This window comes from Oenanthe melanoleuca, chromosome 1 (assembly GCF_029582105.1).
Source record: "Oenanthe melanoleuca isolate GR-GAL-2019-014 chromosome 1, OMel1.0, whole genome shotgun sequence".
Taxonomy (NCBI): Eukaryota; Metazoa; Chordata; class Aves; order Passeriformes; family Muscicapidae; genus Oenanthe; species Oenanthe melanoleuca.
In genome coordinates, this window is record NC_079333.1 from 46,660,895 (window position 1) to 46,676,849 (window position 15,955).

General features: G+C 44.4%; 1 long non-coding RNA gene across 1 annotated transcript in view; it reads left to right on the forward strand.

The window, feature by feature from the left end:
- LOC130257775 (uncharacterized) overlaps positions 1 to 15,955 on the forward strand; it is a 57,137-nt gene that overhangs the window by 15,735 nt on the left and 25,447 nt on the right. The window contains exon 2 of the long non-coding RNA XR_008841381.1: positions 13,638 to 13,705. This is a non-coding gene — a long non-coding RNA (uncharacterized LOC130257775). The remainder of the gene's footprint in view (positions 1 to 13,637; positions 13,706 to 15,955) is intronic.

Consider the following 15,955-nt stretch of genomic DNA (forward strand, 5'->3'; position numbering starts at 1 on the left):
CCACAGACAAAGCACATATTGCAGCAAGGCTTGCAAGAAGCAGGTATAAGCTGTTGTCATATTGCTAGGTGACAAGAAAATAAATGCTTTTATGCCTACCAAGACGTGACTAGCTTTGGCTGTTATGTAACCCACTTATTCATGCTGTTGTCAGGATCAAAAGACGTTACACAGCTTCTTGGCCTTCAGAAACCCTAAAGATCTGGACTACATTGCATTAACATGATGCATACCTATAGAAGGGTTGCAGCATCTTCAATGAACTCTTCTTGTGGCCATATATTTGCTTTTCTCAGGTTAGCTCAAATCTGCAATATGCAGTGATTTAAAAAAAAAAAAAAAAGCAGACTCTTAAAAGTCTTTTAGAGTTACTTATTTAATAAACAATTTACTCAAATCATAGCTTGTTTTATAGTGGAGATGTGGAAGGGGATCAGATGTGTCAAGTGTAAGATCAAGGTTAGTTTAAGGCACACATCAGACACCTAAGAAACACCAGTAGCATGTTTCACTCTTGTTGAGATCTCACCAAGCTGCACCATCTCAAAGTGTTTTACACAACAAGCCGTTGTGTGTCTGTCCAAAGAGATATCAGTATGACTCCCATTACAAATAGGAAAAGTTAAGACAAAAGGGGCATAGATTTGTCTCTTGTCAGTGGCAGAGCTGGGACTGGATTTACTTGTCCTGATTTTTTGCTCTGAGCACCAGCATTGTTTCTCAGGTGTTATCTCAGCCAACCCTTCACTGATGAACAGTGGGGCAGGAAGCAGAGTTAAGCCTAATGAGGCCAGTGTTCATCTCAAATTAGATCAATACTAGTGGAACCTGTGTAGCTACTTGGAAATTAGTACGGCTTGAAAACTCGATGATGTGAGGAAGATAAAGACCTGTGCATTTTGGTGAGGAAAGAGGTCCTTGGGGAAAAACTCACACAAGCTAAAACCAGACTAATCAGTGAAGGACTAACTTATGATTTTGGTATCTGTTTGTTTATCTGTTCTTTGTGGTATAGCGGAGTTTGACAAATGTCATTACTTTCCTGGGTTTATAGTTATTTTATTTTGTACAATGAAATCCCAGCTAATCACAGTGAACTGTTGTTCACTAGGTGCTGTGAACACACAGTTCATGGCCCTGGGACCTTCCTGAGCAACAGATGCATTAAACCTAGGCAAGGACATGGCAGAGACAAGGGGACTTGCCTCCAGGTGCAGAATTGAGACAGCACTGCATGACACACAGCCATCGATGTCTCTGTAGACATTGACTCACTTTCAGAATTATAGGTTCCAGAGTATGGAGTAGAGGGGGAAGAAACCAAGTGAGAGCCCTTCCCAGACAGAGAAGAGCCCAGATGAAGTCCTTTGAGTGTCATTTGGTGAGGAATGCTTTTTTAGCTTCTGTCGTGTGCATGAGCAACTTCCTTGGAGCATCCCTCTCTGCTGTTATTCTCATCCTCTACTATCCCCACTCCTGGGCAGATGCCAATGCTGTCTGGACATGCCTTGTGGAAATGAGCTTCTCTATGGGATGGAGGACTGCATGCTGCCTTTGGAGAAAGAGAGGGCCAGGATTACTGCTCCCAGAAGATCTGAAATAGCTATTTACCCACAGCAAGAAAATGTTATTTTTGGGGCAAAAGGGAGCTGTAATGTTTTCCTGTTACAGTAGTTGGCAGCATTTCTCTATAGCCCAAATAGTTCCTTCTTACGGGGATCTTTACTCTTTGCTGTATATGAGAGGGAGAGACTTATATGAACAATTCTGTAATTCAAACACAATATACTGACAGTAAGACAGATTTAAACCCTGGGAGACTATCAGGATGGAGTGAAGGAATGGCAAAGTGGGACCCTGAACCAAGAGCCAGAGGATACTGGTGGCTATGTGCAGAAAAATGTTGCATGTACAGTGATTTTTCAAAGCATAGGCTACTTGGAATAATGTAAGGACATCTCTTGTAGTTTTTTCTGGGTTCATCCAGATGTTTCAACTTACTAGATTTGAGTGATGGGATGGGGAAATTTGAACCAAATGACTTAGCTAAGACAACTGCACTTTGAGGCCGAGGTAGCTAAATGAGCTGATCTAAGACAGGAGGAGCATTTAATGGAAATACAGAAGAAAGTTGCGTAGTGACTTGCCTCTCGTACAGAACTGATTAAAAGCCATCCAGTGACCCTGGTTTTCCTCTCCCATTAACATCTTAAACCTCTTTTACTTCAGGGGAAGGTTAGTGGAGAGACTACAGTGGCTTAACTCTGGCAGAACTTGTCTTACTCTGTAGCTTCATCTCACAGGAGCCACAAAAACCTGAGTTACAAGGGAAGAATGAGTTCCCTCTTCAGGGAATGCCAAGGGGCCTCTTGTTCAGCTGGTTGCCAGCATTTGCCCCTGTTTTGCCTAGTCAGTGTGAGCACTAGCTCCTTTTCTGCACAGTTCCCCACACAGCTGCAGCACTGGCACTTCACCAGACACTCTCCCTGAAGCCAAACACCTATTAAATACACTCTCCCATCAGCAACAAGCCTAAACAACAAAGAAAGACACTTGATTTTGGAGATAATTTGGAGTGTTGACCGTGATGTGGCACTGGTGGCTGATTCAGCCAGGGTATAAGCTGCTGTTGTAGCTGTAGCCATGGTGCAGCAGGTGTTAAATCTAGTGCATGGGTTGCACTGAACACATTTGCAGCTTGGGTGCATAGCTGGATGGTAAAACCATAAACACCTCAGGCCTAAATACCACAGGAAAACCCCACACTTGCATGTATATCAGATGTGTTTTCCTCATGGCACCATTCTTTAACAGATGGTTTTTAAACCCCTTTTCTGTGTGTTCAAAGGAGCAGAGGAACATTTGCATCCCATCCTAAGGCAGTGGCCTGCCCTGCCCTCCTCCCACTGCATTTGGGGTGGTTTGTGGGCACTGCAGAAGAACAGCCCTCTGACTCCTCAGCCCACACCCATGGCAGAAAGGCCAAGCTTGCACCTTCCAGCTCCTCATCCCTGGCCATCTCCTTGTGCCAGCTCCAGTGTCCACCCAAGCAGTCAGCCAGTTCAGCAAACTGAGCCAGCTGAAAATTAACCCTACCAAAAGGGAAAAAGAATGGGAGGGGAGGGTTGCACAGAGACCAATCAGCCCCTGGCTGGCACCACAGGCCCCACAGCCAAAGGAGAACAAGAGTCAGCAGAGAGGGAGAGCTGCCTTTTGGCTGGAGCCCAGCTGTAGGTCAGCCTAGGCCAGTTGTGAAACCACACAGCCCCTGTGCAGCCGAGAGCGGGCGTGTTCACCCACAAACCTCTCTGTGCAGAGCTCCACTGTCAGTGTTTGTGTTAGGGAGCCTGCAACATCCCTAATGCATCCAGCCACTTCTGTGATTCATGTCTGAGGCCCTGAAGATTTAATGCCTATTTTCCCAAGCTAGAAGAGAGCAGATTCTCACTGCACATGCACTGTGAGTGCCCTTCGAGGATGATTTTGTGTCATCCCACTAGAGGAAGTGCCTCAGGGCAGAGCTGGGTCTTGTTCTTTTGCCAAGTGGAAGGCATAAATAGTTAATAGAAGAACAAAAGAGGACAGCTATGCCAGGGTATACACCAGGGAAAGTGAGAGCACAAATTAACCTTATGGCTTGCCTTTTGAATACCCACACAAAGTTTTGGACATTTTTACAGTAGTGTAGCAGCAGTGATGGTGTGAGGCTATGAGCATGACAGAATTTATAGAAAGAGATTAGGTCTACCAGCTGACTATGTTGTAGTAAGCAGACACATATGCTCTTCTTCAGGCCTGCTTTAGATTTGAGGAACTTATGTCTCTGAAAGCATGTTTTGCCTAGGAAAGAGGTTGGTCTTATAAACCCCTTTTCTACCAGTCCTGCCCCACTGCTGATTTAAGGGTACTCTTCAGGCAAAAGTTTCACAGGAAATTCAGTTCTCACCCTTGAAGCATTAACTTGTAGACCCACATTGTTAAAGGCACAGGAGTGCAGTGCAGCTGGTTACACACTGAATTAATTCTTCTCCCTTCCCTCTCCCCTGCCAGGCACCACCACACGCCATCTAGTGAAGTAACAAAGAACGCTGCCAGACATATCCTGCACATGTAGGCTACATTTATCGTATTAAACCATGAAACAATGCCTACTGGAGAGAGCAGGCTCTTTTTTGCAAACTCCAGTTATTTGTTTTAAGGTAGCTACCCTAAGGAAAGGGCCTTTCCCAGCCTTTGCTGTTACATAAACTGGGGCACTTATCAACCACTACTGTGATGGGATTGATACGAGCAGAAGACAAAATTCACACAAAAAATTGCTTAATACATACTGAGTAAGTTTGAAGAGGCCTGTAAGGTATCTGTTGCCTAAAATGCTTCCTGGTTTAAAGGTAGATGCTGCTTCAAAACGAGCTTTATCACCGAGTGAACTGAACTCCTTGGCCCTTGCGAGCCACATTCCTCCCCTTGGCGTGGCTGCAGCCTCACTGCCGAGCTGAGGAATGAATCCCTGTGTCCTTCCTGCTCCGGGCTGGCGGGCTGTAGCGGCAGCCAGAGCTACAGGAAGCAATGCCGAGCACACACCCTCCCTTTGTGCTTTAGGAACCTCACAAAGGCAGCAAACACTTGTCCTTTGTCAGCGAATAAAGCACGGAGCGTAAGACACAGAAGATTTATAGGTGTGCTGTCCCAGCACTGCGGGCTTGGATTTACCCTCACTCAGATCCCACTTACTTTAATAGGGATGTTGCTGCTAAACCCCGGCACGATGTTTAAAATATTTACCCCATAGAGAGCAGATAATCTGGGAAGTAACAAGGTGTCATTTCCTACCAAATGTGCTCTCTGACTACAACCACATGTTAATGGTACTATTTAGGGGCATGCTAGAGCAAAGAGCCAATTCTCCACTTACCAGCACAGTTAAGCTGTGCTGCCATGTGAACTAGGAGAGCTCTGTTTGCTGTCATGCTGATATTTGTCAGATAGGAAAAAGAAAAAAAAATTATAATACCAAAGCTGGAACATCAGGCTTCCTTGTGTGTGGCTTGCTTTTCTTATTTTTCTTTTAATCCTCAGGACAAAATAATTTTTTTCTTGCAGTCTAACCCTGAAGTTTATTAGATTTCTATGAGTGCTTCAGTGCTCCTCACACGTGACCACCACAGATGACATGGTGGTTCTAGAGATCATGTTAAGCATGACAGAAGGATTTTTCATGTCAGGAATTCTGCCTTCCTTTTAAAGAATGCCAAAATGCCACCTGGCCTTTCATTTTGCCAGGATTTTGCCCATTCTGGTGTTGACGTCAGCAGATTTTACTAGACAGGAGCTGAGTTCTCCCATTACATCACCTACCTTGCTTGCTTGCTCAGTTCTGAATGAAAGCACAGCAGCACAGCACAGCACAGCTTAAAACCTCTGAAGAAGCCATAAAACCCAGCAGCCTCCATGAAACTGTAGCTTTCTCCTGCCCAGACTGAAGTGGTGCTTGGTTGACTCTCCTTGTCAGTGGACAAGGAGACTTGTTATGAGATGTATTAATGAGTGTGTTGGGAGGGATTAGCCACAGTCCCTCACCTTGAAATTGCTTCAGCTTGATTTCTTATGGAAATGAGGGCAGCTGCAGACATATATCTCAGTCTTTGCTTTTCTGCACATCTGCCCTTCCCCCAGTAAGTTCTGAATTCTCTGACCAATGTCAGCAATCTGTAACAGAGGAGTAGCAGTCTTAAAGATAATTAAGTTGCTAAATGTTCATTAAAGTTGGCCATGAACTACAGGAGAAAGAACCTATTGTCATTTAAAATAACAATGTGGCTCGACACTAACTTGCCCCAAAGAATCCCTTCCAGGGAGGATATTATGCAAACCCTTTTTTTCCTCCCTACACATGTGTTCAGTAGAACAGGATCCAGCCCTAAAAACTAGTTTCCTTCTAGATTATTTCTAAGGTGGAGTCCCAGATATGTTATTGCATTATTAATTATGGTTATTAATTATGGTTATTAATTAACCATCAAACACTAATGAATTCCTTCAAATATGGTACAAGGCATCAGAGAGAGTGTGCTGTAACATCCTGCCAAATGAAGCAGTCTATTCAAAACTGTAATGGGATCACTAGTAGGGTTGCCCAAAACACTAACCTAGTGGGATTAGAAGAGTTCACTTTGATGTGGGGTACGTGGTAGCATCCAAATGGTCTTCATCAGGTCCTTGCATGAAGCTTGCTGGGCTTGTTGAGCTTGTGCACATGTTGCTGCTCACCCCATCCACTTTGTGTGTGCTGGAGTGGAAGCAGCAGCAGCCTCTGTCTCAGGCAGTTTGCAGGGAGGAATCACCTTTGCAGCCCTGCCCCACAAATACAAGACAGCAGAGTCTCAAAGCACAGATTGAACAAGGAGCTGAAATTGCTTCATCAGGAGCCCAAACCCCCTTGTGCTGTGACACAGGGAAGGGGTGGGGGTGTCAGGCATTCCCTGCTCATCCCCAAGCCCAGAGCTACCACTTGAAACAGATGTCTGTGTGAAAAAGGCCTCACACCTGCCAAACCACCAGCCTCAAGCTTCCTTCCTTGTTTCTTCAGGCCTCAGAATAATAACAGCATTTGTGCAATATGTACTGTGGCCTGTGGTTTTCTCTTGTCCCTGTGCACATGCTATTGAACCTCCTCAGAGCAAAAATCAGACAGCAAAGCCTTTACAAGATGGGAGAAAAGAGGTGAACAGTGAAGCAATGTGAACTCTGCTCAGCTGGGTTCACTTTTCAACACCAGTAAAAAAGGAGGAGAGGCGTGGGTCAATGTTGCAAACCTTGCTGGAGAGGCATTTGAATCAGCTAAATACTGCAAGCACCTCATTTGCACATATACTGCAGAGCACTAAACTAGAAAAATCATCCGTTAACAGAAAAGTCATCTTGAATCGGAAACTTTCAAGATTTCATTTTTAACTGCAGTGAGAATTTAGCATTTTATTGCTGCTTTGCTTTTGGTTCCTGTTTTTGCTAGCATTGAGAAATGAGGTGCCTTAAGAAGCTGCATGGTATGTAACAGGCAGGAGCAGCCTGTATACAAAGGAAGGAAGATGATGTGGCAGAACATTGTTGAGGAAGGATCCTGTTTGTACAGGGAGCTGGAGAATAGTGAACCAGAACAGAGCAGGGATGCAGAATTGAAAGGAAATCAACCCAAAATTATCCTGGATCCTCTTTGTGCACAAGAGCCCACTAGAGTCAACAAAAAAAAATTTAAAATCAGGCTTGTCTTTTCTCTGATTTCTTATTCTGTAGCTAAGCAGAGAAGGCAGACATGCAAGCTTGAATTCCCTGCCAATCTTTCCTCCCAGTACAGTCCTGCAGCAGTGACTCCAGCAGCAGTCAGGTTTGCATCAAAACTGCCAGAGCTGACTAAAAGTTTCTCAACAGTCATTCTTAGCTGTGTTTTATCCCAGGGACACTTATTTCAGGAACAGCTTCTAAAAAGGTCCTGACTACCTTTCTGATTTTTTTAGATATATTAAAAAAGCATCTCTTAGGGGTTTGTTTTTTTTTAACAATTAACTGATTCAATGAGCTCCAGCTCCTGATAAATATTTGCCTGTACTGCAGATGCTGTATGTGTAGCAGAGGGAAGTGACTTCCCTGCAATATATGCTCATTTCAGGTCACATACTCTTTTGGTAGCCCTTTTGAGGCACAGCCACTTAAGGTCAATACATTCTCTAAATAAGTCTCTAATACGGTTTTCAATAAACCCATCTTCTCAAAGTCATTTCAAACATCTTGATAACATCTTGTTATCCCTGCAACAGTAGGATTAGCCTGTGAGTAATCTGGGTGGTGCTGCAGCAAGTGTTTGGGGTTCTTTTAATTGCTTCAAGTGGTTTATGGTCCAATTCAGAGACCAATACGTGCAAATCCTGCATCTAAACCCGAGCATTTGTAGTTACTTTTTGCTTGTATGTAGCCTTCTTGCATTGGTGTGAGCAACTTTGATCTTTGATACACTGACCAGCTTCCTGCAGCAGACGGAAGAGACATTCAACTGTGTTTGCAAGCTGCGTCAAGAGTTTATCTGAGTTGCTGACTCCTAAAATTCAGGCGAGCAGTGCCACAGCACATACCATAAATTACCTTTTTCTCATGGCCTGCTGGCTGCAAACAAGCTTTATACAAACACAGGCAAGGAAAGCAGCATGCTAAGGTGTTTTTTTATTTATTTGTGTTGTTGAGCTGGTGGTTTGGGTGGACACTGCTGAAGTCTCCGATAAAAAAGACAGTGCACGAAAATGCCTCTCCCATGAAATTTGGAATTATCTTAATTGTAACAGAGATATTTCAGCATATATCAGAGGTGACCTGGACCCAAGCAAGGAATAACATGATTCTTAGCCCAAAGCACACAAAATGCAGCTAGCCAGTGCTGAGTGGGGAGTGAATCACTGATTCAATAAGATTCAGTTCCTGATAAAATGTCTGGGAGAGCAGTAACTGGTCAGGGAGTTTTTCGAGGCTTTGAGAGCCTAGAAAGCCTGTTTCCTCAGGAGATTTCCATGGGGAATTTGTGTGGTTTGTGCTTTTCTGTGGGTGATGAATGAAGACTCTGCATAATTTTGGTCATTCTAATGGCAGGTGGAATATGGGTGGGAGAAAGAGAAAGCAAAGGGGATTAAAATTCCTCCCTTGCTTTAGATACATAATCTCCCACTCCTCACAATGTGGCTGGCACCACTCACTCTCTGTGCAGATGGGGTGAGGCAAAGAGACACTGGAGACAACCAAAGCTCTTGTGCATAGCTGCAGCAAGGTGGGACAGTGCTCTCCCTGCCAGGCATGGTGAGGTGCTGTATGGCTAGGAGATCCCCAGATACAGTAAGGTGCCATGTGGGGATCTCAGGTGGGCTTGTGGGCAGGTGTGGGCTCCAGGCAGCAAGTCCTGCCTTCCCATGTGGCCTACACATGAAATCAGGGATGTGTCTGGTATATATATATCTCCAAGTGATCCATCCTAAAGGTCCCATTCCATGCTGGGGACATGTGGGATTTATGCTGCCCCAGCACGTACACTGTCCCTTTTACAACTAGCAGTGAATGACCCAACTCTACAGAAGGCAGCAGCAGTGCTGCAAGTTTTAAATAAAAAAAAAAACAACCAAAAAAAAACCCAAACACCAGTATACTTCTCAGCCCCTAGGCTCTGATGTCTGACTATGCCAGGTGGCATCCTAGGTGGGATGGGAGCTGCAGACATGGACTTCAGGTAGCCATCAGCAGCACCAAGGTACGTATCTGCAGCATGTGGCTATGGGAAGTGCCTGCCCAGGTCTGTTTCTGCTTCAGTGTTGACTAGGCACACTAAAAGCTTCATTGTGGTAAGGAATGTCCTGTCTTCTCACCATTTTGGTACACTTGTGCAGCCTCTCTGAGTTTGTATGATGCATGTTCTGAAAAGGAAACAGGAAGAAGCTGCAAATGGAAATTTCAAGCTGTCAGCAACAGAGCAAACCCCAACCAATTTTCCACAGCCTGGGTGTAAAACCAGTGAAAAACTTCAGCTTTAAGTGACAGAAGACGCTGAATTTTACAATTTTCAGAGTCTTCTGAAATCAGCAAGTGCAGGAGGTGAAAGAGATGGCTTTGTCTTAGTTGTATCTGTCCCAGGAGGGGGCCCAGGTTCCAGCATCCCTTGGCACAGCTCTGCCTGTTGCTTCTGAGCCCTCTCTGAGATGCTGTTCCTTAGACTGGCCACCCTATTTTGTATGGAGGTGGCTGTGGGAGAGGAGCTTGCTGTGGCTCTGCTGTGCCACTTGCTGATGGAGGAGAGAACATGCCCTGGTCTATTTTGTTACAACATAAATCACGTTGTCACATTTGTCTTTGGCTTCACTAGAAATGTACCACAGAAAGTTTTAGCCCATAGCTGCATAATGCATGTCCCACTGCCATGAAAATGCATGTGAATAGAACAGGAGAAAAGTTCTATGTTATCAGAGCCTAATATCTGTATTGTCAAATCCAGAACTGGTCACCAGAAACAGTGCATGGAAAAATACAGAATTTATGCTGATCTCCAGTTAATCAGTTTCTCACAAAAGGACTGATGAGTGTGTGACCTTTTTCTAGAAAAGAGCCACTCCCACCAGCTATATAATTTCACAAATCCACAAAACAAATAAGTTGCCTTTCTGCAAACCCTCATAGCTATGGAATTCTAATTTCGTGCGAGGTGTGGATTTCAGGTGAGCAGTGCTGGATTCCTGGATTACTTTTCTAGGCTGAAGGAGCATACACAACATATGTGTGTCTGTAAGTTAATATAAATCCAACTAGGACTAAAAAAATTAGCAGTGAAATTGTGCAAGTTTTGCAGACTTACAGTATCCCACATAGGTGGTTGTTGTGCTGGTCTGCATTCATACAGGTAAGGGCTTCCTTCTATGTATGTGTGAGGATGAATGAAAATGTGATTGTCCCATAGTACTCACAGGTTAAAAGTATAATTTTCTAAAGCTGTGAACTCCAGACTTGGTAGAATGGACAGAGAGAGGATAATTTTCCTTGAAAAGACTGGGTAGCTGAATAGGGGCTCTTTTAAATAGGATGAAAGTAAGAGGGCAAGGGGTGTGGATCATCAGAGTGCTTCACAGTTGGAAAGAAGAGTGTGAGCATTTTCAGTCCATGGGGAGATGAATGGAGACAGAAAGCAAGTCTGGAATATGTGAAGGTGGAATCTTCTTATTGCCTTGCTGCAGGGCTTGTTTTCTGTGCTAGTGGTTTGGGGAACTGGTAAAACTGGACTGGGACATTAAAGGCTGTAATCCCAATTCATCATTTATAGCCTGCTCGTGTCCAGGCAGACACGTCCATCCCAGCCTTCTCAGATACAGTGAACTGCTGCATTTCACAATCATGGGAAGGGCTTCCCAGCTGCACGATCCAAACGTTTTGAAGTGACACATGGTGCATTATATTAACTTGGTTCAGACAATCAGCTTTAAACATCTGAATCTGATTTCTTGATGCTAATTCCTCTTGCTCAACCTTATTTCAGCTGTGTGGAATTCTCAGACCTTTCTAACCCTGTCTTATCATTTCCTGATGCTTTATTGCTAAGTCATTGAGGTTTCAGGGAGGCTGATGTTTCTAAAATGTGCACACCTTTGATTGTATGCATGGCTGGCATGTCAGACCGAACTTTTCATATGCTCTGTATATATCACTGTCTGCAGTGCCGTGTGCTCTGCAGTTGCACCATTTGGTGTGCTTATCTGCATGCCCCATTAGTGCAGTCCTCCTTAAAATGTGGTTGTTATTTAAGGCTTTTCAAAAGCTCAGCCTCTGCACAGTACAAAACTTGATCTGAGCCTACGTCCGCTCTTGTCACTCATGTACAGGTTCCATCTGTTCCCCTTTTCCTCTCCCGTTGCTGCTTGCCACATCCAGACCACATGCTGCTTATACATTGTACAATAGACATTTCTGCACACACACTTTTGAAAATGTGGCTCTTAGTGCTTTATTGTTCACATGTGTCTTGTTGCTTAAGGCAAGTTTTATCAGAAACAATTTTGTTGTTTGCCCACACGTAGGATAAAATGCGTACTGTTAAAATGTGACTGGAGGAGTGTAAAAAGACCTTTGATACACCAATTATAAAATTTCTGCCAGCTTTCTGATCATTCTCCCCTGCCACCACTTCCCCAAACTCTGTAGTTACCCAAGAATAAAGCAAGATCCTAACATCACTCGCAGCAATATAAGGGTCACTCTGCTCTATGTGAGGCTGTTCCATGTTGGTAAAGATTCACCAGCACCTCCCCTGCTCCTGGGTCTGGTGAGGAGAGAGGATAAGACCTTCTAGCACTCCCTTCCAGCAAAGCAGCCCTGGCTTCTGCTTTAGATCTCCTTTACAGGTCCCCCATGGCACCTTGCAAAATGGCTACATTCTTCCATTTGGGGAAAGAAAATTCCGTACAGGAACTAGTTCCAGAAATGGGATCAGTGTTAGGAAAGCCTATGAAGATGCTTCTCTTGCAGGAGCTGAGCTGAGCTCTAGCAGCTCCCCCAGTGTGCAGACTGGAACAGACCCAGAGGTATGCAATGACAAGGGAATTAATGCAGGCAGATTCCCTGGGAGCCTTCTCAGGCCTTTCCCATCACACCTCTCTCCATACCTGTGGTGAGACTGGAGTATCTGCAAACAGATCACACTGGGTGCAACTCCCAGTAATGTTCTTGGGTGTCTGCAGCAGGGATGGCACACAGCCCAATACACTGGATTATTGCCACCCAAGGATTTCCCACACCAGGAAAATCCCCAACTGCCCAAAACCTCTGTTTTCCCACCTGGAGAAAGCCAAGACCTGCCTATGGCGATGATAATTTCTCTTACTGGGAAAGACCACAAATGGTAGGAATAGACCCTGTTTCTATCAGATGAAAGCTCTCCTGCCAAAGACAGTGTGTGCTTCCAACACAGGCACAGTCCACTACGAGTCCACTTGCATCCTGCATGTGCCACCAGACACTGAAGAAACACCTCAGAACAGGAACACAGAGACCTCTTTCTGACCATGGGCTACAGCCACGGCTCATAGGGTGTCTCATGGCTACTGTTCCACCCTGTGGCTTCCATCCCACCCAGTCCTCTCTGCAGATCAGCAAAAACAGTGAGGAGACCCAAGGTCTCTTTTCCCTCAGAAGGGGTGGGCAGGAAGAGCCAGGTTTTGTTTGCAACCAAAATACTCACCATTTTCAGATACAATTCACTGCATATTTTGTGTACTGCCCTGTACCAAATTCGAGGCCATTCACTGGTCAGAGGGGAGGCATGAAGGATACAAAAGAAGAGAATGGAGCAGAGCAGCTCTTGGCAAGGTGTAGATTGGAAAGGAGGCAGGTAGGAACAGAGATGAAGCAAGTTCTTAAAGGAGTTATTCAGGAGAAACAAGGGCTTTAAGTGACATTTGAGTACAGGAAAGAAATCAGTATCCGTGGTTTCCACTCTTGTTCACAGTGCTAAAAGCAGAAGTGGTTGCTGAAGTCTAAACAGGAATGTGAAGCTGAGCTCTCAACTTCCTACCAAATTGTATGATTTACAGGTTCACTTGATTTACAGGCTCATGTGCAGAAGAGGTCTTATTTTATAGATTTTGAGGCCTTTTTGAAGCAAATTGCTTTGTGAGCAGTGTAACTAATGGCTCTTGGTTTTCTGAGGGTCTCTGACCACTGCTTCATAGTCACCTCCCTTCCCTCCTCTCCTAAAATAAAATGGCTGCAATGAGCCCCACTCTTCCCTCATGATATGCTCTAAGACCCTTTCCTGGGCTGCAGTCAGGTCCATATATGTTGGCTGATCAGTGAATGCATACATGGCCAGCCATCATGCACATACTCATTAGCCAGGTGACTGCTGGCTGCATTTCTTTAGTTAATATCCCTACTCCTCACACAGCAATCAGTTGCACAAAATTTAGAGAGGAATTAATCCTATGTGAAATCAGGTGCAAATTATTGATGGAGCTGGACAGACAGATGGAAACTGAGCTAAAAAGGTTTGTATCAGCTTTGGATTTACATGTAGGATATTAGTCCAGGTTCTGGAATTCATTTCTCTCTCTCTCACTCTTTTCCAGCTATTTTTAACCTGGATGTGTTCTGTGATTTGTTTCCCACACAGCACAGAAACTGGCACAGCTGAGGGGTGAGTGAGTGGTGGGAGAGGGGAAGGGGAAATCAGGGGATGCTTATGTTGGTGCTGCTGCTGAAGGAAGTGCTCATCAAATGATAGCCTGTCAGATCTGAACAATGTGGAGTCCCACACCTCCCCACATAAAAATTGTGACTCTAAATATATTCACAGTCTTAAAGTGCTCAGATACTGGGCAGAAAGAGCTAGAGAAGTTAAGGGAAAATGTAAAAATAACTAGCAGAAACAGCAGCCAGTTCTGAAATGTACTGTTTTCTGTCATGGCTCAACATCTTGGTACTGCCCACATTCTTGTGTGTACATCTCAAGATATCCCTCTGCACAGGATCTCATGAGGAAAATCCTGTTTGTGGCAGCTCAGTCTCTGCACAGAGTGCACATCAACTCAGAAACCCTTTATCTGACTTACTATACATACAAACCTCGAGCTTGAAAGAACAGAGGTTTTATATGGAAAAGCATAGGAAAAAGCTTCTTGAGCATTAATTTACAAAATGAGACCTCTAATTGTGAAGCATTTTTTCAGTTAACTATGGATAATTACAATGTGTGAGATCTGCTTTTTCCCCTGTGTTCTGTTTAACACTGTTTGTTAGACATGAAAGGAAAAGAGGATTAAAAGGGAGAGATGGTATTGTAAACAACCCTTCAGGGGAGGTGGGAAAACAACAGTAACTCTCTCAAACAGAACACAAAGATGTCCTTAGGAAAAGGTTTTCAGTGTCCTGCATTTGAAAGTTAATGAGTAAATTGATGTCAAATATTGCTTTAAGGACTGACAGTGCCATCTTTAAGATCTCAAGCATGCACCACAACTGAGAAGAGACAAAGGGAATTTTTAATGTGCAATAAATGGACTAATATTTTTTGATGCAAAGCTACAAGCAGGTTAGTTCTCATGGGATGTGGGTTTGGTCTGTACTTCCTGGCACTATGACTTTATTTTTTTCATTTGCTTTACACTGTCTTTTGATGAAGCACTGATTTGTGTTTTAAGAAGGAAAAAAAGACGGCGGTCTTAGTAAATAATCCTCCCCTGAGTTACAGTAAGTCCCTTGAGGAATATAGAGCTGGCTGGTTTAGGGGTTGTGTAGGCACATGCCAGATCATCTGCCCATCATCCTGTTATGCCTCGCCTCATACCAAGCTCAGGCTGCTTGGTCATCTCTGCCCTTGCAGTGTTGCAAGACCACCTTGTACAGATGCCTCCTTCACCTAGAGCTATCTGCCAATAATCTTTCAAGACTGATGTCCTCTCAACCATTTACCAGGGATCCCAAAACTGTAACAATTGTTGCCAGCTGCCTCTTATTTATCCTCACACCTCAGAAATGTACCGGCCACTTCACAAACCTTTCCTACTGCCCATTTCTCAAAAAACTCCTTTGCCATCACCACAACATTGAGACAGATATGCTTATACTACCAGAGTTGCCACCCTTAAAAAAAAAAGAAGAATCAGCTCCCCAAGTTTAGACACACAGACACAAAGGAGCACATGCCGAGCCTTGAGGGAGTGCATCAATAACACCTCCACCCTCTTATCACTGCTGCTCTCAGGCTCACTTAACCTATTCCCAGTCATCCACTACCTTCCAGTACTTTCTCAGTGGATAAAAACACTTAGTTTAACTTTCCTGCTCAGCTGCTATGTTCTAGCTCTTCCAGAGCAACTAAAACCCCAGTCTGCTCACACTTTCATGCCAGACCCTGCCTCTTAGAGCTACGGGTTGTACTGCTCCTTGAAAACCTCTCATCCTTCTCTCAGCACTCAGCTTCTCTCCATGAGACATCCTGACCTAGTGCAGCATCTGCCCTCTCTACAGGAGAGATGCCTGTGCTCCAGCACAGATCACAAGACTCCTTGTCTTTGCAAGCATGAGTACTTCAGTACTTGGACAGAGAGACAGGTTTGGCTCCCCTGTGTCATCTGCCTCTCTTCTCAGGGCATGTTTCAATACCTTCCTGGCCTCCTCCCTTTCATTAGCTTCTGAGTTAGTCTCGAGCTTATCCTTATCTAAATGATAGGCTGCAAAACAAGCACATAACCTTTCACTTGGCTTCCACCAGGGAATGCAGATATAAGAATATAACTGAGGCCACTTCTCCTGCACCATCAGTGATGACACCATGTGGGATCAGCTCTGCTGTGCCTTCTCTTTACCCTCTGCAAGTTACCACCAGCAAGGATGCTAGCTTTACACTATCCAAAAGCAAGAACTGTGTTTATCCCACCTTTCATAC